We start from the raw sequence: 22674 nt of genomic DNA on the forward strand, positions 1-22674 counted from the left end.
AATGTAAAATCTCCAATCAGCACTGGATTAAATATAATTAATACTTACAAAGTTATATTTCATTACATTAGAGCTTCTATTCCTATATCTTATCTGATCAGGGCTTTCACAAATGGCAGTATAAACTTGAGATTAAATCTCATCAAATCTTATTGTATATTTCCACCAAGTTTATATCAAATTCAAGGCATGTAAACTCTGTTTATGGAAGTAAAAGGAAACTTTCTTCAAAATAAAATAGTCCAGATCCGGATTCATTTCTTTATCAATTCTTTCAGTATCAACACTTGATATTCTGGAGCTGTTAGCATGAAGCAGTTACAAATATGACAGAAGATGACTCATGAACGAATCATTTTATCCGTTCCAGCATGAATATGGACATAACAACATTGTCTGATTTGCTGGAATACGAAAAAAAATTGACATAGCACCAGCAGCTCCACTAGTCTTCTTATGTAGCTGATGTGACAGAAATTCGAGGCAACAATACCTTTTAACCTATCTCATATTTTGATCAAGTATTGCCATTCTACAAGGAAGCAAACCCATCATGGCGTCGAATCAGAATAGAGGATCCGAATTCGATGTGGGCTTGATTTTTTGACCTTCGAAGGGAAAAGATAACAACACTATCTGAAGTCCAGTCATCATCCATTTTTAGGGAATATCATGGCATCAACGCAAAGCATTCCAAATCCTAACCAAACGTGGGAAACTGGAGAAGAGACAAGAAAGAGTGAGTCACAGCCCTGTTTTGGAACTTTCAATTCTAGTAGTTTATAGAGGTTCCTTGTTTTTCCCTACTCTTTTTTGGTTTCTTTCTGCTGTCATGTTGTATGCCTTTTCCGAGCAATATCAGTGACAGTACCAGATGGGATTTGAATTTCCAGTCTTAAAATGAATCCAATCATATATTTTGTTACTAATTCAGCTTAACATCGAATCTTTCCAATTCAAGATCATCATATGGTCTCTCTGAGCCTGAGTTAGAACCTTGGACGGATAGTGGGCAGAAGGAGAAAATCAAAAGTTTGAGCCCTTCTTATTTTGTCTCGTCACTCTCATCTTCATTTCGCCATGGAGAACACCTCTTCTGGTATTTCTTCTTTAATTTCCCATTTGCTTCCTCTTTTGAAGGATGATGATCCTTTCATTTCAATTCTGATGGTTCTTCTTTCCATTTTTGGATCTGAATAGCTGCACTAGAGGTTGACAATGGTAGTGATCTTGTCGTTCCTGTCTATTCATCAGCGGTGGAGGTGAATATTCCTCGTATTGTTTGTGCTTCGTGTTATTATGCGTTACTGATAATTTAATTATCATTCCACAATTTCACCTTTAGTTTTGTTAGGATCGCATATTGGTTAAGAATGTGATTTTCATGTCATCATCGACCTATCAGTCCCTGATGCGTCCAAAATCTGCTCAGCCCTTGGATCTCCACGTGATGTCCTGCAAAACGAAAGCGTCAGATGTGGCCCGACCGCTGGGGTCGGGAGTCCACCTCCGAAGGCTAAGTCAGTTGATGAACTTAATCACAAACGGCTCTGCTAGAAGCACAAAGCTAATGAATGAAGAAACGGGAAAGGTGATCTAGATAGCGGCCGATAGTTTAGGTCTATCAGTATGTATCTGAACCTGAGTCTCAGATAGTATTCTTTTTGATCGATTGATCCCTCCCTCACCTTGTATGGTAGTGAGGTTTATATAGAGTGTACCTTCGAATCTCCTTCGTTGGATGCACTCGAGCCTTCTTCGGGTAGTCGTTGGATCTTATCAATAAGATCCGTTGAGCGATAGACTTCTACTAGTTTGGGCTAGTAGAGGACTCCGAGATAACCGTTAGGTTATCGATAGTTATCCCTTTGATGATGATTATCCGCGCCGTCGGTTTGAGTCTTGTCATTGGGTGATTACCTAATCCATAAGTAAGATTAGGGCACGCTTGCGGGAATAATCTTTCTTCTTCTGAAGCCATCTTCGGATCCGGTTCGCTTGGGAGCGTTCGGTTTTCTCCGTCTCGACCGGGTCGAGGGTCGGACCGGTATGAACCCGGTCCGATCATAAACTCTCCATATCATGAGCCCCCCGGCCGCGTTCGGTCGATCCCGGGCTTGGTTTTTAGCTGGTTCGTCGTCGGTGATGATCTCTGCGTGCTTCATTAAATGTCATATCACATTTAATGCGGTGGTCACTTTTCCTCGGCGTTGTGAGTGTAGGCCACATGTCTTCGTTGCGGTTGATCTGTCGTGGTCACGTCATCCGCGCGGTTTCCCGCCTTTTCGGATTCGTGAGTTCAAACTTTCAAACGTCTTTGAATCTTGATCGTTGATTTTGAATCAATCTCGATCGTTCGATTCCCGAACACTCGTGGGGAGTTTTGCGTTCGTTGTCTTCGTAGGTTTCATTCTTCCCGTCTGGATTTGAACCTTTGTCGTCGCTTGCGCCTTCCTGCTCTCAAGCTTCCGTCCCACTGAATCGGTAGTTTCTTGGTCTTTTCTTTTTGTAGTTTCTTGTGGTAATGGCGGACGATAGGGCTTCTTTAGTACCCCATGTTGGTGATAGCGTGATGCTTTTGCTTCTCCTACTCCCGACGTCGGATAGTGATAACAAAACCCTAACCGTCCTCTCGGAGTTGTGAGTTTCTCAAAAGGTTTTGAAAGAAAACCGAAACTTCCCCTGTCCTTGTCAGTCTGGATCTTCCAAGATTGTCGAGTCTTCTAGGCAGCCTCAAACCTCCGGGTCCAATGGTGGGCCTGGCTCGGTTCCTTCCATTTATAATGGAGAAACCCTTCTTTCAGTTTGTCCAAGATTTTGACCTTCCTTCCTCATATCGGTTAGGGCTCCCCACCCGATGAGAGGGTTGATTCATCCCTTTCGGGTGAATTTTCTCTGTACATAGATGCACCGGAGCGGGGTTCGCTTTCCCTTTTTTAATCCTTTATTCTCCGCAGTTTTGAATCACTAGAACATTCGTCCCGGAATGCTCCTCCCCAATAGCTGGCGTCTCATCGTTGGTTCTTGGGTTTGTGTTTTGAGCTTGGCATCATTACGCCATCTCTTTCTCTTTTTGTACATTTTCATGTTCTTTCTATTTCCCATCCTCCCGGATGGGTCTTTCTTTCCAAACGCAATAAGGCTGAACTTGATTGGAGGGGCGCATCCTTGTCAAAGGAACTTGCCCTTCTAATCACAAAAGATGGCGGGAACATACTTTTTCTGTCGGCGCCTCCACCGATCTTAACTTCCGCCGCCTGGGGAGGTTTACTTCTTGTCCGAGTACCGGGGCCTTCCCTTATCCAAAGAAGAGAGGCGGCCATCGGGAAGATCAATCCATTCCGTGGTATCAAGAGATACATGGATATGAAATGGAGTATAACTCCATCCTTCATCTGGGGCTTGGCTCATTGTGAGCTTCTAACCATCATCCTTTGATTTGGTCAAGTGATATGTCTTGAATTCGATTCTTGTCCTTCTTCTTTGCGGTGCCTCCCGACGACCCGCCTGGGTGAGCCGCTAGGGCCGTTGTGACAGCCGAGCAACGATCGCCCGGGGTCTTGCTGGATCGGGCTTCTCTTCCCTCTCCCGACCCCTCTTCGGGGTTCGGGAATTCGGCCGTGGTGATGCTTCGGGGGGACCAATGGAGGAGAGGGCTAATGTCTCCTCCTCCGTCCGAACCAAGAGGAGGCATGACACAATTGATGCTTCCTCCAACAAAAATCCAAAGCTTCGACGGATGGTGAGGAAGTCTTCATCCCCGTGAACCCCGAAGATGCCGGCGGGTCACTCGGGATCTGGGCCGCGGTGGAGCTCCCTCGGCTTGCTTCTTCGATCGCCGGAGTTTGAAGCCCTGGATGACACCTCCCTTGTTAGTCGGTCTACAAGGTACCGGTCTTCTTGATTACTTATGTTTTCATAATTTCTTATGACTTCTTCGATATTTTCCGTCTTCCCAGAATCCGTGTTGAGCTTTTATCAACACATGGAAGCTTGAGCCGTGTTGGTCGAACCAGCTCCTTGCTGCAAACTTGTGAAGAGTTGGCCAAGGCCAATTCGAAATAGACCAGCCGACCGGCTCCGTGGAGTGGGCATGAGGAAGAAGTGATCTCCTCAAGGAAACTCTTGAGCTTCGAGAATTCGTGTCTCTGCTGCCGGCGAGGCCGAAGCAAAGGCGGCTGCCACGTTGTTTGGTGACGCCTTGAAATAAAAGTAGGGATCTCAAGAACATCTGGTTGGCAATCCCTAGCAGCCCGAGCATATAGCCGACCTTCGGAAGGAGTGCATTCGGAAATATCGAACGCGTACCTTTCTCCGATTGCTAGGTTTCTACAACATTCGGGCTTACCGCATGGGCGAACGACGTTTGGGAGCGGATCCTTGGCGATCCCGCTTCAATTCGCTCCTTTTCGTGAGGTTGCCACCCGAGGTCTTCGGGGTTGGTATGGATCTCCCGGGGGCTGGGGAGTAGATGATCCTTTTCAGTGACCCTCAATATGAGGCATATCTAGATGAGGCGGCACTTCCGGAGGAGAAATCACAGCCGAGTCTCAAGTTGTTGTTGTAGAGGATTCAGCCGATGCCACTCTTGAGAGGCTCTTCTCATGGTCCGAGAAAAGTCATCCCGACCGGGGTCCCTCGGGCAACAATGAAGAGGCTTAGGGAGTTGTTTCTTTTGTAAAGATGTACCCTCAATTTAATGAATAGGCATTTCTTTATTCATGTTGGCCTCAAAATTTCCCCTTCTCCTGCCAGTATTGCCTTGAATATCAAAGTATTAATGATAAAACTTATCACTTATCTTTTCATTCCTCGCCGAATAATGATCTTATGGAAATATTGTGAAGATCGTTAATCTTCCCCACTACTTCATTTATTGCAAAGTCCGCCGTTTCCTTCCGCGGTTCAACGTTTTCTGCTTTTGTGTACCATTCTTTGTTTCCAATGAATCGGAAATACATCCATTATTTTAATGGCGGTCGACGATTGGAGGTTTCTCTGCATCGGTGCTCGCTTCCACATGTTTCCATGTGGCATCCCTTCGACCGTTGATCTTGCTTTTTGCGGATTTGAAGAGTCGTTTCGATCTGGGTCGTCGGTTGTCCTTAGCCTTCAACCGTCGTCTTATCCGAGGCTTTTAAAGCCTTCGTGGGTACTCTCCATCTATCCCGACTTCGCACGATAGATTTGCTAAAGTGCCAAAGCAACCTTTCGTCCTTCGGCCCTTCCGTATTCCTCGTACTCCAACGACAACTCTATCCATTTCTGAACAAGTGAGTTTTTTGATTTCTCATCTCTTTCCCCTCTTCCCCCGAAGTAAACTGCACGTAGTTATACTTGGGGTTTAGTTTGTTGGTCTGCTCGAATCTTTAGAAAACTAGGGTTTCCCCATTGTTGTCTCGTTTATTTATTTATCGATACGGCTGGTTTTTTTTTTTTTTGCATAGTGGCTCCCAAGATCAACCCGAACTTTATCGAGCAAAATCTCGTAAGAATAGCGTTCCGTCGGTGGTGTTTGGGGCGGTTGCGGTGGTTTCAGCTAGTGAATCCTCCAAGCGTAAGGCGATCGGCTGGCGGTGAATCTTCAAGTCGATTTCTACAGCTTCGTTGATGCCGTCCTCGCGCCTCCTTTGCCCGGTGACCGCTCGTCTTTCCCGGAAGATCTTGATCACTCCGTTGCCGATGTTGCCGCCGGCAATCCCGCTGGTGAGCTTGTTGGTGAGCTTGTTGGTGCACCCCAAGAAGACTCTTCGGGCATCCGAGGCAACTATGTTGGCGTCCCGATGAAGGTGTGGTCCCAGCAGGTGCTCCTCCTATTTCTAACTCCAGTGCTTGTTTGGCATCCTCCTCCTCTCCTTCCGAGTTGGAGGATTTTGCTACGGAAGCGCCGTCGGGTGACAAGTGATGAAGCTCATCCTTTGCTTGGTGTAGTTCATCCTTCTCATCCTTCGCTCGAATTAGTGTCAAACGAGTTTGACGAGCGTTGGAATGGTGTCTGCTGCTCGAATGACTTCCGAGAGCGCGTTCTTTCCAAACTTCCGGATGAAGTCTTTACGAAGTCACTGGTGATGTAAGTCTTTCTTCATTATCCTCTGATTTTGAAAAATTACTTTTCTGCTCCTCGCTAACTCGAAAGTTGTTTGCGGGAGTCTTGTTGGTAACTTCCACAACCAAGTGGAAGCAAGCATTACTAGACTCGAGGGTTGAGCAATGAAGTTTCTAGGCTTCGAAATCTCTAGCTAAAGATGTTGAGATTGCTTGCCTTCGAATCTAGCTTGGGAGGTGGCGGGACAAAAGAATTCGATGATTGGTCGTCTTCGGTCGGTTTGGATGATGCCGGGAGAAGATCCCTCGGAGCGGACGGTTGAAAGTCGAGCTAAAGGATCTGAAACATTACCCGAAAGGCAAGTCTCTTCCTTTGCCCGAATCCCTTCCCTGATGTTCGCGAGCTCGTCTTCAGTATTTACACGAGCCTTTTGTTGATATGCTGAATGCTTATAACTTGCGCGTCCGGGATGGTGAGAGCGGTATGGGAATCAATATTAAGGAAAGATCCTCATTTTGATACGACTCCCTACAATCTTTGTTTGCCATCCCGAGTATTTACCGACCGGTATTCCTCCTCCCGCTGGACCAAAGATAAGATTGATCCTCCACCTTCCGATCCGATATTATGCGTATCCGGAAGATTCTCCTGTTTATTCTCCGCTGGAAGAAGTCAATTATGACGAGCTTGTGCCATGCAGTTTGGTCGGGACCATTCTTCTCCTGGACAAGCCGGACAAAGAGTATGAAATTCGAGGATTTTCGAATATCGAAATATTTTTGTAATCCTCATTTCTTCTCTTCTTTTCCTTGACTCCTCACCAATGGTTGACTCATATGTTTGTTCTACAAAGTCGCGTCGATCTTGTATAACTTGTTACTCCTGTAATGACTTTCTTCTTTAATCAAAGTTGTATTCAGCTCTTGTAATTATTTTGATCTGGCCTCTTTGGATCTTCAGAAATAAGAAATTACTTTATCTTTGAACTTTGCTAGCCACTTGAATCGCCTTGCATTGGTCTTAGTTGTCCAACAATGCCTTTACTTAAGGATTTCCGGAGAAATACAATAAGTCCGAAGGAACTCACTCGGTTTTACCGTGCCTTATACTTATAGTTTCCGGAGAATACAATAAGTCCAGAACTCACTCTTTTAAACCGTGCCTTATACTTAGGATAATTCAAATTCATAGTCTCGGAACTCACTCGGGTATCAAACCCCCTTCAGGAACTCACTCGTTTTCATCCGTGCCCGACTTGAAGTTTGAAATTTTACATAAGCTTGAGTGTTGAGGACCCCACGAATTTCCATCCGTGCCTTATAGTTGGATCTTGTTCTTGAATGTGTGTATGATCCCCCAATCAAAGATAGTTTGTTGAAAACCAAAATTGCATTGATTGGTTAAATGATTACATCACGACATCAAATCATCCTCAAAGTAAAACTTTTGGTGCCTGCATTCCCGCGTCCACTCTTTCCGGGATCATGTTCTTCCCTCTGCTCCTCCCCGGTTTCCACCATATTCCTTCCCAGGTCCACTTTCTTTGGTGCGCGGTCGCTGGTGTTTCTCCACCAAATCTCCGGCTTCCCTTCTTCACTCGGTTTATAATGGCGCTATCCTTCTTTGTATGTTGGTTCGTCTTTCCTTTGCCCACTTCGTCCACAAATCACTATCGCTCCTTGTTCTTTGCTTTTTCCTCACTCCGTCCCTCTCCCTGCCATTATCTCCCTGCTGCTTTCCATTGCCCCTTGGGTTTCTCCGTGTGTTCCCTGTTCTTGCCCCGCTTTGTGTTCTTCCCCAGCTTTGTCCTTCTCTTCTCTTTTTCCTTCCTGCTTCTTGTCCTCTCTTCCTTGCTTTGGGTATGCCCGGGCTCGTGCTCGTCATATATGTTCCCGTTGCTCAATTGTGGCTCACCTCCATTCGTGACAATTATCTTTGGAATCCGCGATATATGTTGTTCAAGCCAAATTTCTCCACTTTTTCTCGTATTGTCCCGCCGCTTCTACCCATTTTGTAGTTCTTGCTACTATCGTTTCCCTCCCTTTGCCTTGGTATTTGCCTGTTCTTCCCACTTGCGTGTTTGTTAGTCTTTTCCCCCTTCCGTGCTATTTGCTTCTCTCCCTGTCCTCCCTCTTGGATCTTGGCCATATACCCAGTCTTAGTTGTGTGGCCCTCTCCCCCATGTGAGCCCACAATTCCTTCATGAACCTCCGTTTTTTGCTCCTTCCCTTCTCTCTGTCCTTCTTTTGTTAGTCTCCCATTCGTGCAATCTGTTGTCTCTTGTCCCTTCCTCTCGTCCTCTACTTGTCATCTCTTGTTTCTTTTGGATCCATCCCGTTCCTTCATTGTTTCTTTCTCTGTAACTTGGAGTTACCTCTTCATGTGCCGGTCTTTCTTTTCCTTCTTGCTTGTGCTCTCCCCTTTTCTTCTCTCGTATCTTCTTCGTTTTCTTGCTCACTATCTCCCGATATTTTTGCGCGTGTTCCTTATGCCTCTCCCGACTTGGTTCTTCGTCCTTTGTCTCCTGCTTGCCTTTGCCCGTCCCGCTTCCCTCTTTCCCTTCTTTTCTTCTCTCTCTCGCTTCTTCCTCCTTTTTGATTCCCCTCCATCTTTTTCTCCCTCCCTTCCTCCAGTGGTTGGTTTGGGATCTTCTTTTCTCTTTCTCTCTCCTGCCCTTTTTGCTTTCCTTACTCCTTGCTCCCCCTCCTCCTTCCTCTTTTTCTTTCTGGTTTTCCCTTGGTGAGCCTTCCTTAGCTTCCATCTGCCCTTCTCTCTTCTCATCTCCCTCTCCCTCTTCTGTTCCCCTTTCTTTCTTCTCCCCCCCCCCCGGGGGGGGGGCGCGAGAGTTGCCAGTTATACTTCCCCCTTTCCCCCTGGGGGTGGGGGCGGGGGGGGGGGGGGGGCCGCCCCCCCCGCCCGGGGAGGGGGGGGGGGCGGGCGCCCGGGGGGGGGGGGGCCCCCCCCCCCCCGCCGCCCCCCCCGGGGGTCTCCCATGCCGAGTAATATCCTCGATTATTCTTCCCTTAGCCAATTGCCCTAACTTCTCATTGATGTTGGCCAATTCCCGACCAATCTGGTCGGGTGATCTTCACAATACGATCACGACCTCGATTAACACGATCATCACGTGCTACTTGATCATCACGAACAGCCCGTCCTTCACGACGTTCTCTCGTCACGAACGCTCGATCATCACGACGGTTCTTCGACGGTGGGTGAATGAGTTCTTACCCCAGTATCCAACCTTGTATTTGAATCGGTTGTACTCTCTTGCGGTCTGTCGAACCGATCGCCTCGCCTTGGTTGATCATCAATCCTCCGAAGTCCTCGGTCTCCTTCACGGAAATTCGATCAACATTCCGGTCTTCAGCCATTCTTTGGTCACGTGGCAATGCACGTCTCCCCGAATCGTGTTGATCGGGTTCTTGTGGTAAAACCACTCGTCCGGTGAGCACGCGGAGTGCTTGGCTCACCTCCAAGAGTTGAATCTTTACCTGATCCAATTGATCTTGGATTGTATCGGGAGGAGGATTACGTCCTCCCCGGCCATCATCCACTTCGATAGGATTTTGGCTTTCCTGGGAATATCTGGATTATTCACCCCGGGTATCCGAACACCGGAATTGCGTTGTGCGCGGCTGCGATCTAGTCACCATGGCTTTTTCAAGTCTTTCCCACGACGGCGCCAAATGATGCGTCCAAAATCTGCTCAGCCCTTGGATCTCCACGTGATGTCCTGCAAACGAAAGCGTCGGATGTGGCCCGACCGCTGGGGTCGGGAGTCCACCTCCGAAGGCTAAGTCGGTTGATGAACTTAATCACAAGCGGCTCTGCTAGAAGCACGAGCTAATGAATGAAGAAGCGGAAAGGTGATCTAGATAGCGAACGCCGATAGTTTAGGTCTATCGGTATGTATCCGAACTCGAGTCTCAAATAGTATTCTTTTTGATCGATTGATCCCTCCCTCACCTTGTATGGTAGTGAGGTTTATATAGAGTGTACCTTCGAATCTCCTTCGTTGGATGCACTCGAGCCTTCTTCGGGTAGTCGTTGGATCTTATCAATAAGATCCGTTGAGCGATAGACTTCTACTAGTTTGGGCTAGTAGAGGACTCTGAGATAACCGTTAGGTTATGCGATAGTTATCCCTTTGATGATGATTATCCGCAGCCGTCAGTTTGAGTCTGCTGTCATTAGGGTGATTACCCTAATCCATAAGTAAGATTAGGGCATGCTTGCAGCAGAATAATCTTTCTTCTTCAGCAAAGCCATCTTCCGGATCCGGTTCGCTCGGGAGCGATTCGGTTTTCTCCGTTTCGGCCGGGGTCGAGGGTCGGACCAGGTATGAACCCGGTCCGATCATAAACTCTCCATATCATGAGCCCCCGGACCAAGCGCTCGGTCGATCCCGAGGGCTTGGTTTTAACTCGGTTGTCGTCGGTGATGATCTCTGCATGCTTCATTAAATGTCATATCACATTTAATGCGGTGGTCACTTTTCCTCGGCGTTGTGAGTGTAAGGCCACATGTCTTCGTTGCAGTTGATCTGTCGTGGCTCACGTCATCCAAGCGACGGTTTCCGAACGCCTATTTCGGATTCGTGAGTTCAAACTTTCAAAACGTCTTTGAATCTTGATCGTTGATTTTGAATCAATCTCGATCGTTCAGATTCCCGAACACTCGTGCGGGAGTTTTAAAAGCTGTTCGTTGTCTTCGTAGGTTTCATTCTTCCTGTCTGGAATTTGAACCTTTGTCGTCTGCTTCGCGCCTTCCCGCTCTCAAGCTTCCGTCCCCACCGAATCGGTAAGTTTCGGTCTTTTCTTTTTGTAGTTTACTCGGAACGAGTAATGGCGGACGATAGGGCTTCTTTAGTACCCCATGTTGGTGATAGCAGTGATGCTTTTGCTTCTCCTACTCCCGAACAGTCGGATAGTGATAACAAAACCCTAACCGTCCTCTGGCAGGAGTTCGCTGAAGTTTCTCAAAAAGGTTTGTTCACTTGTTCTTGCCCTTTCTTATTTTCTAGTCCTGAATTCTATCTTCAGTTACTTATGAAGCTGCAAGAGAAGTGGAGCTCATGCAAAGAGAAACCTTACCCAGCAATGTATTCTAGCGTGTTTGATGGTATTATTCTTGACCCAGTGATGATGGTTATTCCAATTGATGATCATATGTCACCGAGCACATGGTGTCTTTGATACAACGATGATTCTTGATACAAGGAGAGTTATAAAATTTTGGGGGCAAATTAGGGCAAACCCCCACAACCAGAACCAGGCGGTCGCTTGGTTCAATCAACCGCCTCAAGCAACCGCTCCCTAGTATATTGCTATACAAGGGTGCTTTGCTCAAGGGGTTGAAACCCAAACACAACCTGTGAAACCCAGCCCTAACCTTAACCCGGATACTCTATTGTTTGTAGGTTTGAAGGCCCGAAGTAGAAGTGAAAGTCAACTATGGGCCATATCAGTAGAAGACACGGTGTTCGACTCCAAACCCATAGAGATTGATGATGACGCCCCATACTTGAAGACCTCGATGTATTTAGAAAATAGACTACACCTTGATGAAGAGAAGATTGGTTGATGACCTTAGAGCTTGGTTGGACATGATTTGAAGGCATTCCTCCATGCTAGGTGAGTTATAGTTCATGTTGTGAGAAGCTCATTTGATTCCGATAAGAGATAGGCCTTCATTTCCTTGTTTCAGGCTTTGCTGACAGCATGGGTTGACTGGGCCAATTGACCCAGCCAATCGACCCAATGAGACAGAATCTGTGCAAGATCTTCTGTTTAGGTTTATGTAGCTATATTTATATAGGACTTCATATTTTTTAGTTTCCCTTGCCTCCAAAACACCTAGAGAACGAAGGGAACTCCTCCCCAAGCCTCCATTAGTGTGGAAGAAGATCAACTCTTGCAACTTTCAAGTTTCCTCTCTTGTTCTTCATTCAAAGGTTAGTAATCACTCTTGTATGATATTGATCTACTCTTACTTTGATCCATTCTCTGTATTGAGATTATAAAGAAGATGCTGCATCCTTGCAAATATCTCTTCTACAATCTCCATTCATTCTTTCATGCTATGATCTTCATATTCAATCTAACCATGATTCTTATGATTTTCTTCATGAAACTATGATCATACTTTTATTATGATTTCTCTAGCATTATAGGTGCATCTTCATGATTATTCATACCTTGGTTGACTGTGTTAATCAACTAGAATGGGATCTCATCATCTCTAGTTCTTCTCTTCAATTCATAGCTTGTTTTCATAGAAAACTATGTTTTCTACCAAATTAGAAAGTATGATTCTAAATTAGTAAGTATTGGTTTTTATCATTGTTTGATGTCTAACCTATGCTAGTTAGTCTTAGATTTCTGTGTTAGACATTCTCTTCAAGTTTCGTAGCGTTTCGAATATTGTAGAATAGGTTTCGGATAAAAAATCCGTTTTTGGATGCATACTGTTCATTGGGTCGATTGCTTGGGTCGATTGGACCAATCGACCCAGCCAGTCTTCCCAGCATGACAGTAAGGGATTTCTTCGTCCATTTTGATTCGTTTGATGCTTATTCTTTCAGGATAGCTTCCTAATGATTGTATGATGCTTATCTAGGGTTTGTTTGCTAACTTTGGACGGAACCATTCTCTTGTCCGTCCAGAATATCTTCGAATCTATTTAAGGTAAAGACAGTTGTTACCATATTAACATAGATTGCGTGAATCCTAGTTTATAAATTGGGAAACACCTAGATTTGCTACTGGTATTGTAGTTTCTAATTATGATATGAATGTTGTAAGTATAGTAGGATCTTACTTTTATATTTCCTTTATGTACTTGATCATGTATGGACACTTACTCATGTATGTTGCTTATTCAATTGATCTTGTCTTTATGTATTCTATCATATGATGTGATATCAGTTGTGCATGTTATGACTGAATTGGGATTGTGATTGATTAGGTGTGATTTGGGATTAGGGAATGTCCTTTTGACATTTTTGTCCTTGGATATCAGTGGGAATAGTATGAGATATTTCTGATGGTGCCCTTTGACGTTTTCCCGGATTATTGGTTGTCATACCTAGGGTTGTCTAGCAGTGTTTGGCTAGGATGTCCTTGTTATATCAAACTCGATTCGGAAAGGTATTGAGACAGAATGACCTGTGGTAGCAATGGGGATTTGTGGGCGCTCAAGACCGGTAACCAACCCGTGAGAGGACATGAATCACATTGTGGAGGCCATTCATTAGTAGGGTCGCGTTTAGTAGACTTGAGCTCATGGGTACTAAAGACCGGTAGCCAATCCATGAGGGGACATGAGAGTTTCCCGTCTACTATTTGTGGATGACCAATAGGGTTGATGAGTTCATAGTCTGGGACTATGCTGATTCTAGTGTGAAGGATACCAGAAAGGATCGCCCGGGGCGAGGAATGGATGTATCTAGATCTGAGTTGATATAACCAAGTAGATGACTTGCATTTGGCTAGGCTTTACCCTAACATGCGCCAATACTTAGACCAAATGGTGATGTGAGAGAGAGGTGACCTAAACCCCAGCCATGGAATGTCCAAGAGGGATGCAAGACCCAACTACCACCGGCAGAGCCCAAGATGCCTAGATGGCTGAGGGAGAGTGAATGACCTTCCCAAAGAAGTATGGTGCTATGACTTAAAGCATGTCTGCCTATAGAGACCAGCATACATAAAGTTAGATTCATACATGCATTGTCTGTCTCATATCATATTGCATCATCTGCTATCATGTTATTTATGTTATTATGGAATAACTTGCCTTGCTGAGTTCTCTTGAACTCACTCCTTTCGTGCAAATATCTTTTGTTAGATTATCCTATAGGTATAGATGACTATGATGGCCAATACGAGAAAGCGCAAGCTAAAGAAGCGTACTTCACGCAAGGTGTTGGCAGTTATGAAGATCTCGCTGATGATCCCTTGTGTGATCATGCTACGTACCATGATTAGCCTTACCGTGAAGTGGGAGCATCCGAGCTTAATTTCTGAAGTTTATGTTTATGAAGATGTTCTTTATAAAGTAGAATAAACTCTAGCTTAGTTTGATTACTTCTTTCTTTCTTTTCTTTTGGAACCGGTTGTAATCTTCTTTTGACTTTCGAACTACATTCCGTTGTATCCATGGAGTGAGATTCCGTCTCACTTTGATTATATATATATTGGTATTATTTCCGCACTCTAATGTTATTTCGTTACTTTGCTTTGATCTCCTAATTAATATTGATAACATTGATCTAGTCTTGTTCTTGATTATATTATTGTGAATGTGGCAGGTTGATTTCCTCGATATTGATCTCCGGGGCTATGGATCACACACTCGAGTATGCTAGGTAGGGTACCGGCTGGGTGGATGTGACACAACCTGACCCTAATCAACACATAGGGGAGGTCTTACCTTCATTCCGGACATCTCCATACACCACATGCCTTCCAGAGGTCCAACTTCCAAGTAAGGCAGGTTCTTCATCAAGAAAACTAGATCCATGGGTTTAGGGTATGGATCATGGGCTTCTATTTGGACACTCCACAAATTAACCCAACTAGACCTTCGGGTTCTCGGACCTGCAATACGGATCCTAGGTTAGAAATACGGGGTTTGTTACACTCTCAGTCTCAAATGTGAATCATTGTAGGCTAGCCTAAGATCTATAGCTTTATTAAGATGTCTGAGTATTCTATTTATTGTTCATCAATGACCTAGTCCTGGAATGCTCTGTAATGAATAAATATCCCAATTGCATAGCATATTCGTGTATGTGTGCGTATCATCATGTACATCATACTGCATATTGCATTGGGTACCTTGGACATTTAATTTCTTTCTCTCTTCATTAATCTCAAAGCATTGGTCTAGGCTTTAAAACACATGCCTTGTCCATTGGAGTGCCTGTGGGTTTCATGTTACTTATATGGAATCACTTAAAGGATTTTCCATATTAAGTTTGGTAAGACCTACTATACCAAGGAATTTCCTAATGCATTCCCTCACCAACTTCAGGCACAATAAAAAGCTGGTCTCACCCATGTCCTTCATCTCAAGAAAATATCAGACAACCACTTCTTAGTGGCGACAAAAAATCTCCAATATATAAGATATCGTCAACATAATTGGATAAAGAAATCTTCCTTTACTTAATAGAGGTGATAGAATGATTAAACTTTATGCATCACCACCTAGAAGATTGCTTAAGGTTAAAGAATAAATGAATGAGACATGCTTTCCGCTCTTATTTCTTGACCACAAAACTCATTAGTCAAGCCATAAAGGACTCATCGTCTAGTTCTCCACTGAGGAAAAAATTATGAATCTCTAACTGGTAGATAATTCAATTTTGTGACAAGTATGAGAAAAAATGAGATTATTTTCACCATAAGGGAGAATGTCTCTCATCTTTGTAACCTACACGGCAATCTATCCCCTCTCTTTAGGCATATTCCTATGCCACTAGGCATGCACTAGAAGACAGACCTCATCTTCTATAGAAGCTTATCTCAATTCCTTAGCTTAAAGGGAGCACTTCACAAAATGAAGCAATCTCTTTCTCATCTCATAAAGCACGGTTAATAGCATTTTTTTCAACCTCAAAAGGATGAAAGTGAGCGTGTTCTCATGTGCTTCTACACGTAAAGGGATCTTGAGTATTTGGTTGTATGCTCACACTTGGTAGCACACTCCCATTGGATTGATGATCAATATCATCTTCTCTAGCAATTACAAGATGGGTTTTAATTCCCCACCCTCACCTAGAGCAGATGAGATACTTTCTCAATCTCTTTCTCATAAGTTCAAGATCTATGTAAGCGTCTTTTATGCTTGGAAGTCAGTATCTAGAAAATGAACATTGCAAGACTTTGCCTATGATGGCACATTGTTATGGATGCCGACTGCAGTCATATAAAAAGTCCTCCTAGGAAGATATTGAGAGGTTGATTTGCGCCATTACCATCCTAAACATATCTAGAAGTGAAAACTTTCTCTATTCCCTACTACATTATTATTATTTGTTATAGGGAAGAAAGAATTTTCAAATTTCCTTCTCATTAATTATCTGCAATATCCATAAGGATAAGCTCAAGGGTCTGAGATAGATTTCTTAAAAGGTTTTAACAAGCCTTACAAGCTAAACAAGGCCCGCATATCAATTGATTGGCCTTATCAAGTGGGTCAAAAAGTTCTTCTCTAGCTAGCTTGACAATCTTGTCACAATTCGTGTGTTTTAGTATAGTAGTTCAAAGAATATACAAGATCACAATAAACATGAATCACAAAAGATGAAATAGAAACAGTTAGATTAAAAAAAAAAAAAAATCTGACTTGATGAAACCATTCTAAAGTCACAATGTTCAAATAAATATGTCATTTGAACGCATCTTCAAAACAACTATCAAATATCTAATATTTCAACAAAGAAAAAAGTTTGCTAAAACTGAAACTAGATTGCATCGAATTTTTGATACTTTTAGCAAGTCATGGAGAAGTAATGTACACTAAATGTGCAAATCAAGCTTGGGGTACCACCCCACTGTACTACTTTATTCAGGTTAATTCCCATGTTGGTAGTTTGGGAGCCATCCAGAAAAGTTTTGTAATCTATAAGTCTCCCTCGATCTCTAATAGTATGTCTTGTTGCTCCTATACAAAATCCATTTAGGCTGAGTATGAGCAACAAAAACATGTACACACATAGTAGTATACAGAGAGAGAGAGATCAGAATGGTACCTTCTTCGGCTCAATGCAATCACAAGTGAAGTGTCCCATCTTTTGGCAGTTATAGCATTTGATTTTGCAAGGATCTCTATTTTTACCACACTTGCCTCTTTGTTGCTTGGTAGATTTGTCTCTACTTAGTACTAGGTTCAAAGCCTTAACCTGATTTCCTGCTCTGCCTTGCCTCTTGCACTTAGACTGAGATGTCTTGCACTGTCCCTTTTTGGTGACAATGACTTGTTTTAGGATCGCCTCTTGGTGCTCCACCTCTAGTTCCACATAAGCGATGACATCATTGAAAGTTTTGATGTCATCGTTATGTGTGAGAACCATTTTTATTTGGGCGTAAGAATCAGGTAGTGTTTTAATGATTGCTTGTACCTATTGCTCATCTATAAGGGTGTTCCCAGCATCATCCAATTTCTTAATCATATTTTTCCTAACACTTTGGTGCTCAAGCATGGTATGCTCAGGTCCTTACGATACATATCTAACTTCAAAATCATGGCCTTTAACCTAGTAGTTGACGTACCTCCATAGTCTAGTTTTGCTTGGTCCCACATAGACTTGGTACTAGAGTATTTCTTATATACACTAATCAAGTCTTCATGCATATACTAAGCATGAAATAACATATCCATCGATCCTTTTTAAACTAAGTTTCATAGGCATCCTTCTCTTGATAGTGTAGGGTAGTATTACCCTCGTCATGTTTCTATATTTCAAAGGTCAGGAAGTCTAGGTAACCTTGTTCATTGAGCACATATAGAATCATACGATGCCAGATGTCATAGTTGGTCTCATCCAACTTACAACATCTTTCAATGTCGGCTTCTTCATATAGATTAGCCATCACTACATTTAACAATGTGCAATAGGACATTTAGTATACATTTTTAGATCTTGTTCAAAAAACCTTAATTAAAATTAATAGTTTTCACACCCACACAATGAAACCAACAATTCGCTAAGCTTATAATCAAATCTCACACTAGTGAATTGAAAACATATAATTTCAACTAGTTTCAAACAAAAAGAGGAATATAAGATTTTACCACCACATGATTGCGTCATACATATAGATGCGCATAGATCCTATTAGAGGAACCCAAATTTTGGTACTTCTAATGACACCAAGTCTGTACAAGATTATGATGCACAGTGTGGTGGCAACCCTTTACATGGGACCGAAACAACAATAATAACAAAATCATGACCAAAACAAATCCAACCTACTTTTTTTCTTTTTGGTAAGAAATCTAACCTACTTGTACTCAAGGTAGAGCTAAGTTAACCATGATTGGTCCAAACAGTGGGAAGAAGAAAGAAAGAACTAGAAGAAGTTGACATATTTCGATTTGGATTACTCTTATCTTTGGGAAGCTTAGTTTTAGATCTATGGACAGTAAGGCATTTTTGAAGCTTGGCAAATAAATATTTGCAATGGATTGGGAAAGCTACTGAAAAAACTAGACGATCTAGACTGTATTGTCTTGTAACTCAATTGATTTCTAACCAATCAACCGATTCGTCAACAATATATTAGGGTTTTTCTCATGGTCGTCGTTAAAATGTTGTCTTTGCCAGAAATGCGCTTCAGTAACTGCCAGTGAATTTCTTTCTCAAAGACGGTCTCAACTTTGATTCTGCTAGCTCTTAGTTCTGTGAAATTCCGCAAAATCTTTTGATGTTTGGCAAACCGCTTTACACAATTGTTTCAGACATGATTTATATTTGAGGCCAGCATAGGGTCCCCATTAGAGGTAAGGTTTTTATTTATTTTTTATTTTATTATTTTGGGTCGAAAAGGTAGTGATGCATCCAAAATTTGCTCAGCCCTTAGATCTCCTATGGATGACCTGCAAAAATGAACGTCAGATGTCGCCCAACCGCTGGGCTCGGGAGTCCACCTCCGAAGGCTAAGTTAGTTGATGAACTGATCATAAAACGGCTCTGCTAGAGCACAGAGCAAAGCTATGAATACAAATAGATGGAATACGATTCAGATTGTATGTGTATATGTCCTCTACCTTGTGAGTAGGTGATGTCTTATATAGTGTATGCCTTCGAATCTCCTTCGTTGGATGTATTTGAGCCTTCTTCGGGTAGCCGTCAGATCTTAACGAATAGATCCGTTAATGATAGATCCGTTTATGGTTGGGCTAATAGATAACTCCTTTGTTAATATGATCGTTGTATGGTAGTTATCCATATAATCTCGATCAGTATCTCCCACAAGTGTTGTTAACAGTCTCCTTGATGATTCGTCCACTCCGATTATCACGGATTCGGGCGTGCTTGTTGACTGAGTCATTTTACTTCCTCAGCAAGCTATCTATTGAACCCGGGCCGCTTGGAAGCGAGTCGGTTCCTTTCTTCCCGACTGGGGTCGAGGGTCTAACCAAGGGCGGACCTTGTCCGATTATAATTTCTCCGTATCATGAGCCCCCAGACCAAGCGTTCGGGCAATTCCAAGGGCTTGGTTTTGAACTTGACTTGTTTGTTGAAAGAGGGCTTTGCATAATCCTCGGCTTATTAAATGTTGTATCACATTTAATGCAGCTGCATTGCTTTTTCCTCAAGCTTCGTGAATGTCTTCACTTTTTGTGCGGTGATGCCATGTGTCCTCTACAGCCGAAATCATCATCGCTCACGAAATCGAAACGACGGTTTCTCAAAACGCCTATTCTGATTCGTTTGTTTAAACTTTTGAAACGTCTTCAAATCACGATCGTTGATGCTGAATTTATCTCGATCGTACACGTCCTCGATCATCTATGTGAGTGCTTAAAAGCGGTTCATTGTCTTCGTATGTTTCATTCTCTGTGTCTAGAATTTGAAACTTCATCGTCTTCTTCGCGCTTTAACAATCTTCTCACTTTTAGGCTTTTTGCTTTGGTGAATCAATAAGTTTACTGACTCCTTTGTACCCTTTACTTGCTATCTCGATCTTTGTTTTCTTTTTGTTAAAAACCACAACCAGACCTTTATAGTAATGGAAGGTGGTAGGGTTTCTTCTGAAATTCCTTTTGAACATAGTGCTGGTAAGGGTGACTCTGGTGGTGAGGCCTTTGCTTCTGTCGCTCCTGAACAATAAGATAGTGACAAGAAAACCTTAACTACTCTTTGGCGTGACTTCGAAGAAGTAAGCCAACAGAAAAAAGCAGAAGAAAGTGCTGAAGTTCCTTCTGCGCTTCCTGAGTCTAGACCATCCAGAACTCCTAAAGTGATTGCCGAATCTTCTGGGCAGTCTAAACAACCTAGTCAATCCAAAGACGAACTTAGTGTTCCTTCCTCCTATACTGAAGAGGGCCTCCCTTCGGACCTCGAACATTTCAACTTTCCTTCTTCGTACCATCTTAGAGCTCCCAATCCTGATGAGAGGGTCAATTCGAACCTTCTCGATGAGTTCTCCTTGTATATAGATACTCTGGAAAGTGGAGTTCATTTTACCTTCTTCCATACTTTGTTTTCTGCCATTTTAAATCACTGGGAGGTTTGTCATGGAATGCTCCTTCCCAATAGCTGGCGTCTCATCGTTGGCTTTTTGGGCTTATGCTTCGAACTCGGTATCACACCTTCTCTCCCTCTTTTTATACATTTTCATGTTCTGTCTCTTTCCAACCCTTTGGGTTGGGTTTTTCTTTCCAAGCGCAACAAGGTTGAACTTGAATGGTCGGGCAGCATCCTCGCCAGGGGAACCTGTCCTTCCAATCACAAAGGATGGCGCAAACGTTATTTCTTCTGCCGAGCGCCTCGATCAGACCTTAATTTTCCGATCACCTGGAAGCTGCTCACTTCATATTCTGAGGATAACCATGTCCCTCAACTATCCAAGGAAGACAAAGCAGCTGTCAGGAAGATCAAGTCAATTCCATGGTATCAAGAGATACATGGTTATGAGATGGAATACACCCCAATTCTTCAGTATTGGGGACTAGCTCATTGTGAGCTTTCTAACTGTCATGTTTATCTTTTTTGAGTATACTGCAGCCTTATTCAACTTTCTGACTTTTGTCCTTCTTTGCAGTGCCTCCAAGAATTAACCCAGAGAACCTTCGGGTTAAGGCTGCCAAGGCCGTTGTGACTGCAGAGCAATGGTCTCCTAGGGCACTGACTGCAGATCAGATAGCTTCTATGCCTCCTCCGGACCCTTCCTATAAGGGTATATGAAATTTGAGGCCAATAGTTGAGGCCTCGGGGAGAGGAAAGAGATCGATGGTGGAAGAGGTTGAAGTTCCTTCCCCAGCCCGAACCAAAATGAAGCATGACTCGGCCGATGCTTCTGCCCCGAAGAAATCCAGGAAGAACAAAGATTCTGAGGAGGTCTTCATTCCACAATGGTCATTGGTTGTGTCGGATCGGGTCACGCAGGACCATGAGAAGGATGCCGAGTGGAGCTCTCTCGGCTTGATGCCGCCTGATCGCCAAGCCTTTGAAACCCTGCATGACGACTCTCTCGTTCGTCTCTTTACAAGGTACTATTTTTCTTGGTCTTTTGCCACTTGCTTTGTAATCCCTCTTGGGATTTTTGATAATTTGTCTGCTTTCTTAGGAATGCTGTGTTGAGCTTCTACCAACACATGGAGGCTTTAAGCTGAGTTGGTTGTAGCGGCTCCTTGCTATAGGCTTGTGAAGAGCAGTTGGCGACGGCCAATTCTGAGGTGGACCGGCTGAAGAAAGAAGCTGAAGTGTTGAAGGAGGAGAATGACAAGGTCAGCTCTTTGAAAAAAGATCTTGACTTGTCAATCAGTCGTGCTGCTTCTGTGGAGCGCTAGGCTAAGAAGTAGAAAATGCTTGCTACTGAGAGTATTGACAGACTCGCGTTTCAGGCTGACGAGAATGAACATTTGAAGAAGATGGCAGTTCCCAAAAACCCGAACATCTTTTTGAAGATCTTCAGAGGGACTGCATTCGGAAGTATCTGAACAGCGTTCCCTTCAGCGATTTGATGACTCCGTTCAACCTTCAAGCTTAATGAGCGGGGCAAAATGACGTCTGGAAGGCTATCCTTGAGGCGAACCCTTCTTTTGACATGACTCCCTTCCAGAGTGTTTGCCATAAAGAAGTCATCGAGAAGCTTGAGCTGCCTTTGCCTGACTGGGCTCTGGAAGAAGAGGACCATATTCCGGCTGATCCAAGTATTGAGGAGTATCTTAATGATTCGCCGCCTCTTCCCAAAGAACCTCAGAAGCCTGCTTCAGACAAGGATCCTTTGGCCAAACCTGTTCAAGAACAATAGGAAGCTATCTCCTTTTTATTTTTATTTTTTAATTTTTTTAATTTTTTAATTTTGTAAGGGTTGGCCCCCATGGCCTTCTTGATAATGAAATGAATATTTGCCTCCTTCTTCTCGAACTCTTTCAATGATTGCTATAAAGTTCTGATAGTACTTTCTCATAGCATACTTAGAGAATTCACTTTGTTTCCTTACGTAGAATGACGTTCAGGAATGAGATAAGCTTTTGCAAAGATAATCTTGTACCTTAGTTGAAGATGACGTTCGGGACATCAGAGGGGTGCGCTCGGGAGCGTTGGAATACATCCCAATCTTTGATTTGATTCGGTTCAAACCGAACCCTTTATGACGCTTGACACATTTCTTTCCCGACTGCTCCCTCTTTATAACAAAGCCCAAACGTTTCCTCGTATTCATGTACAAATTGTCCTTCCCAAGAAATTGGAAATACTCTCTCTATTTAATACTAGTCCGACGGTTGGTATTTGGCAATATCCTCGTATCAGGTGCACGATGCTCTACATGGAAGCTTGGGACTAGCTCAGCTTTTAAGTTTTGAATTTGAAGCGTCATTATCTCCCGACCGTTGATCTTGCATTTTTTCAAAATTCGAAATGTCCCTTCTGTTTTAACCCTTGA

The 22674-nt window shown here is 43.4% G+C and overlaps 1 long non-coding RNA gene across 1 annotated transcript; it reads left to right on the forward strand.

Annotated features, from left to right (window-relative positions):
• The first annotated feature begins 72 nt into the window (after positions 1–72).
• On the forward strand, positions 73–14281 carry LOC149004903 (uncharacterized). Its single transcript, XR_016175547.1, has 4 exons — positions 73–1099; positions 1201–1262; positions 11092–11170; positions 13898–14281. It is a non-coding gene; the product is annotated as an uncharacterized LOC149004903 (long non-coding RNA).
• Positions 14282–22674: the final 8393 nt, after the last annotated feature.

The sequence above is a fragment of the Hakea prostrata genome, chromosome 9 (assembly GCF_041222555.1).
Source record: "Hakea prostrata isolate BN-2017 chromosome 9, UWA_Hpros_2, whole genome shotgun sequence".
Lineage (NCBI taxonomy): Eukaryota > Viridiplantae > Streptophyta > Magnoliopsida > Proteales > Proteaceae > Hakea > Hakea prostrata.